We start from the raw sequence: 6,386 nt of genomic DNA, 5'->3' as shown, positions 1-6,386 counted from the left end.
TGTATTGGTTTTCTAACTGAGACTGCACAGTTGGGAAAGCACAGTTGATGACTTCTCAGTTCCTGATGTTGAAAACTTCATTTACATTTCAGATAGCAGTGTGGCAAGTCTTAGTACCTGTAGTGTTGACTTTATTCATTGAGGAGATTTAGAATACACTAGATGCAGGAAAGGGACAGATTGTTATGTTTATCAGGTTCACTACTACAGAGTTCAGAAGAAAACCTCTCTAAGGTTCTCTCTGTTGACCAAGTCCTCAGTGCTGAATGACCTGACTAACTGAAATGCCATGATCAAACTCTACAGAAAATGATTAATTTCTGCCAGCCTAATGTTTAAAAACTTATTTTGTCATGAACTAACCATTTTAGAGGGAGTTTCAATGTGGCCTTTGAAGGCTTTCTCTGCCTCTCATTCACAAAAAGCAAGGATCAAGGATCTCTTAAGTGACTCCTATCAAGTGATCCTACAAAGCTTTTTGTCCCTTTGGAGCATGTAAGGGCATGGGCTCTAGGTAGCTCTGTAGTCTGCTCAACTCTTAATATGTAAAAGCTAATTGTGGAACAGATTCAAGGACAGTGTTACTTGTTTTATTACTCTGGCAATAGAAGTATCAAAATAATAGCAGTAATAAAATCTATACAATTTTTTTCATAAAATTAAATATCAAATAATAAACTGAAATAATGGGGTCATTAGAAACTTTGCTTTCTGCTTCTATGCATGACCCTTTTCCCCCTCAACTTAGCAACTCAGAGTTGCTGTAACTACCTGCTGTCTGACTCACATTTGTACCCAGGGTCTCTGACAAGTTTTAGTGTATAACCTGCTCACACAGAGAAGTAGAAGCATATTCTTTGACTTACTCTTGATGTATTATATTAATTTTGGTGGGATTGACTGGCTTGTCTGCAGAAAATTTGGTACATTCATTCCTAAATTGCTTTGTATCACAAAGATATGGGTTGTTGAGGTGCATGTTTTTCTCTTTACCTTGTTTATAGGGAAAGACATATTAGGGTTTAACTTGCTCCTAGCTTTGCTACTCTAGCTGTCTTTCAAGTAAAGAAGATACCATGCCTCTCACTATCTATATTGAGTCTTCTTTCTGAAGCATGTTTTCAGGTGCTCTCAAAATCTACATGTGTGTATCCATCAAAACTCTTAAGTTTTCATGAGCTCAAGTGCACCTGTGCAGCTGATCAAGAGTGGGCACTGCTTGCCAGTACTCCTTGATGGCACTGCTAAGCCATGTTTTCTGTTCTACTGCTGTTCTTTGTCTTTTCTCTGTTCTCATTCATTTCTCTTTCTTTCTTCCATAGTTTATAGCTCCTTCTCCAAGTTTCCTCCACAGCAGCACATCCATGTTGGAGTTTGGCTCCCTGAGACAGGTGATAGCAGCTCTTGAAGCACAACTGTCCTCGTCACCCGAGCCTCCTGATCCTCTCCTGCAGTGGCTGAATGAAGGATGACCAAGGCAGCAGACATGGAAGGTGAGTGTTGTTTAGGAAACAAACCATTTCCTTATCCTCAGTTACAAGACTCCATCCCATTAGGCACCCATAGGAGCGCAGCCATAACTTGGTGATTGGCAGGGAAGGTGTGGAATAAACAGAACTGTCAATAGTGCTTATATGGTTTGGAGAATATCAGGGTGATTTCTGTGAGAGAATTACACGTATCTAAATGGTGCTTGTGGGACACTCAATTTAAAACTTGAACCAGGCATGAACTAAAAGAGGGAAACAAGGCTGTAAATTGTGTTCATTACAGTCCTTTTATGGAGAAGAAATGCTGGGAATATCAGCATGGTCACAGGCAATGAGGGGTGCTTTAGTCCTCCTACTCCAAAGCAGCAGTTCCCTGTTTTATGGTATGAATATACCAACTGAGCACTCTGCTGTTTCAGGAGCATGGCCTGAATGGGATTTGATTTTACAACCAGGATGGAAAGAGGAAAACCATGAAAGAAACTGAGTGAAGGTGTACAGGACAAAGAACTGACTGGCAGTGTGGTTAAGGCATGCAGAGCTGTGATTTTGGGGTGGTAAGGAAGGATGCTGTGAATGTAATGGCTGTTAATCCAAGTGAACACAAGAGGGCTACAAGAACACGTTTTCTCTGGATTGAAAAAGTTCTCGATGGAGCTTTGTTAATGCCTGTCTACCTTTTGGCCTGGTTTTAATTTTGTACAGCTGGGAAATGAAATAAAATGCTACTTGACACCCTTTAAGTGCTTGTATACACCTATCATTCAGTACTGGTTATAAGGATTTGAGAATGCTATTTTTAACACTTTTCTAATACTTTAAAGTACTTAAATGTTGGGACTACCTACAGAACACATTCCTGCTGATAAAGTACCAACATCTGTGGCACAGATACATAATTTAGGATGTGCTCTAGTGATATGAATGCTTTGTTCTGCACTTAAATTGTGGAGAATCCAGGCTGTGTGAGCAAATAAGGAAAAGGGAACATAGGAAAAGCAGTCTGGAAAAGTACAAGCCCTGCCTAGTAACCAAGAGCAAGTGTTAGGTTGCTTCTCTATTGATCCAAACTGCAATTAAAAGCTACCTCCTGCAGCTGAATTTAGATTGGGCTTTTAAAGTTTTTTTCTTTCCCCCACAGACCTAGTATCAACTGGTAAAAAGCCTGCACAGCAGGTCTCCTATAAAATCACCAAGTGAAGTGTTCATCAGCCTCAACTCCTTGGTTTGCACGGGGCTACTTACCTGAAGTAGTCTGTGAGCTCAGTTCAGGTGCTGAAAAACAACACCAAGGCATCTGCTGGCTAGAATCAGAGTAAGTGTTCAGTGTTCTGCCTCATTTGTTGTGGTACTCAGTGTCAGTGAAAAGGCTTCTTTCTGCAGTAAAAGGGTGGTTTGGGGTTTTTTCGGAAGGAAAGGTTGTGCGGTTTTGTTTAGAAGGAAGCGAGAATGTTAGATTTTGTTCACTCCCTACTGTTCTTTAGACAGTAGTTTGTGTCTCTTAATCGAAGCTGTCAGGATTTGTTTGTTTCTCTTGAAATACACAGGAATATAACTTCCCAATCAATTGTAAATCATTGCTGAGTATATAGCTTTACTTATATGGTTCAGGATTAGCTTCTGAAGTGCATAAAGCTTGCAGAGATTAGGAGGGCTCAACAAAGCCTGTTGCAGGTTTAGGCATGACATTGTAGCAATGACTTCTTTTCACATAAATAATGCCCAGACCCACCAAAACTGATACTTAGGAACTTGGGAAGTTTTTACATCAGGTGTAGGCACACAAGGCTCACTGAATCCACTGTAACTCTTGTGGTGAACATTTTCTACTTCTGAATGTGACAGGCTGATACGAGAGTGGAATATAAGCAAAGAGGATAAAATATCCTGCCGCAGTAAAAACCTCCTTGCCTCTCTTAAAAGCCTATTTCAAAGAGCCCTTAAGAAAAAAAATGTTCATACTCCTTCCATGCAGACATTGAAGCAAAAAAGAAGGGTATTAAAACTGCCTTTTGCAGCAGTTTTGAGTTAGAGGAATAAATGTGCATTACTTTGCAAACACTCATTCAAGTTAACTAACTGGGCCTAAGGGAAGCACTGGAAGGAGTTCATGTTATGGCATTTTACTGACATAAATTCACCCCATTGGTTCACCTGGCACAACTGTGTGCCCCAGCTGCCTTCCCCTGCCTCCACCGCTGAACGACACTAATAGCTCAAACTTCCCAGCTAGGAATTACTGATGGTTATCTTCTTTATCAGAAAATTATGCAGGTACACAGTGCTAGTGGCAGAGAGGCAGGGAGGGGAGAATTCCAAGTCCTTACCACGGCTAGTTAGGCAGTCGTTAAGTGCAACCTGGCTTTCTGAGCTGGAAAGTGTCTATTTTAGGCATGACCCTATACCTACAGCCTTGTTTCTGTTTCTCTCTGCCAACTTCCAAGATTGGCTATAATACGTTGACTTTGGCCACTGCTGTTAATGTGCACTCTGTGCATGTTGTTTGCTGCTGCTGCTTTTTATCTGATTATTTGCAAAAACACACAAGCAGCAGGCTAGTTCTCTTGAGTTTATGGCCTAATTAGGTAAGGTCTTTGCTTAGAGAAGTAAGATTATTGGGAAATGATTATTAAGCAAAAAAACATTAGTCCGTCACCTGAGTAAATTACACAGGTATGGAGCGAGGGGTATGTTCATCCCTTAATTTTAAATTCCTTTTGGAGATGAAGGTATTGATGCCTCACATCTGTAGTACAGCTGCACTGTGGTGTCCACACTCTTGTGTGTTAGGCGCATCTAATTCTGAGTGTTCTCTGAGGCCTGGCTTTCCCAGAGCTGCAGTGCTATCTGTGAACACTCCCCGTTCACCAAGGGTGTGTTTGGGGTTTAAGTGCAGAGTCAGCCCTCTGCTGTTCTGCACAGGCCACAGCAAGTAGAGCTGGGGGCTGCAAGGGACAGGGGTGTGGTGGTATCCCGCAGTGGTAGGGAGGAGAAGAGAGATCCAGCAGGCAGGAATTGTGCAGCAAGATTGATTTATTTAATTATTTTACAACTCTTTTATAGACTTTTTTCTTCATAGTCTAATTGGTCAAAGGATCAGCCACCCCTTGCTAAAATTGGCTAAAATTGATTGGCTAAAATCCTAAAACCTCCATTGTCAAAATATTTTTCTACTGTACTATAAACAAAGCTCTGCAAGGTCACAAGTGTTCATAGTTTATAGAACTCTACTAATATCTTCCGTGAGAGAGAAAAAGATCTCACGGGACTGGAAAGAAGCAAGAGAAATTCTTGCTAGCAGCATATTTGTATCCACACAGGGGTATGAAAACGGTGGTGCGGAGGGCAGATGTTTATCTCCTGGGAGAGGCAGTGTGGGTCTGTGGCATTTTGTGTGGATCTTTCAGAGAATCTGGTAAAAGGTTTCAGTCTGCTTTAACAGTTTCTGATTGCACTAAGTGTGTATTTGGCAGTGTGTATCACTGAAGGCAAGATGGTGCCCCAGTAAAACCAGTGAGGCCGGTGCTGTCTGGCAGCACGGCACGGTGTGTGCTGCACCCCACAGCACAAAGGGTGAGGTGTTCCTGCCCTCTGGAGATAGTGCTGCTTTATGGGCCCGGGATGTGTACTCGGGAAGGACAGAGGCCAGGGGCAAATGACCAGATGAAGTATCAGATCTGTGGGCAGCTGGGGCTTGTAATTTGTGTGTTGCGCGCTGGCAGCATCACAGCACATCAAAGTGTGTGAGGTGCTGCTTGGCGGGCTTGGGCTGGAACACGCAGAAACCAGAACTGAGCAAGCAGCAGTGAAGGACTCCAGGAACAGTATCTGTATAGACCAAAACGAAACTTACGGAGGGCTGAGGGGAGTAGGGTCATGGACACAGGGAAATGTGGAAATTACCTCCACGTTGTTGAATGAGCATAAGGAGCACACACCTGCATTTGCACTCTGCTCTTGCAAATCTGCATTTCCGACTGGGAGCAGATTTCAGCCCAGTCACCCTCTCAGCTGTACATGCACAATTGCTTTTGGCAAGGGATCTCTCTCCCTTCTCTGAAGCCAGAGGCTGACGAGGGGTTGTCATTGACACCACAGTGATCCCTGAAGTCCCCAAGCAGGATTTGGATTTCTTTCCCTTTCTCACTGATGACTCACATGCATCACTGCACCCAGGAGCAGGGCGCAGCTCTTCCCTGCCTGAGCAGTTGGGATCCATACCATGAATTGATGCATGCTGTGCTCTGGGAGATGTCTCTCCTTTGAACTACAGACACGGGACTTAGCATGCTAAGTCTTCTCATTTTATGCTCGTGTGGTAGTTTGCATCTGAATCAGACTCCTGGTAGAAGCTTGAGAAGCCTTAGGCCTGGATTTAGATCTTTTGATTCAAGTGCTGAGTCTGTAGATGTTGCACATTCTTTTGGCACCAGCTGCTTATCAGCAAATCCCTGCCACAGGTTACCAGGGATTTGCTGATGTCTTGCCCTCTCATCCAGCTCCATCACAAAGCACTGGTGAGCAAAGCCCAGCCATTGAAGGTATTCAAACTATCAAGAGTTCCATTTTGATGGAGATGGGCTGCAGAGCAATCATGCCTGTAGATCTACCCGTGTCTTTAGGGCATGAATGCCTGACAGGGGAGTAGCTCGAGCCAGTGGATGACTGCGTTTTATTAATCTCGGGTATGCCGAGGTGAGAAAGGTGCCCTTTGAGCGGTTCACGCACGTACAGGGCAGCAGGTGGAGTCACCCCGTGCGGGCGGGGGCTCGGCACACCCGGCCTGTCAGCACCCTCGCTGCCGGAGTGTCAGTCCCTGGAGCCCTGCCCCTGCCCTTGCCCCGCCGGTGCCGTGCGTGGAGCCCTACCCCTGCCCCGGGCGGCGGGGGAGCGGCG

This window comes from Coloeus monedula (assembly GCF_965178545.1).
Source record: "Coloeus monedula genome assembly, chromosome: 10".
NCBI lineage: Eukaryota > Metazoa > Chordata > Aves > Passeriformes > Corvidae > Coloeus > Coloeus monedula.
Note: the sequence above shows the minus strand (reverse complement) of the source record.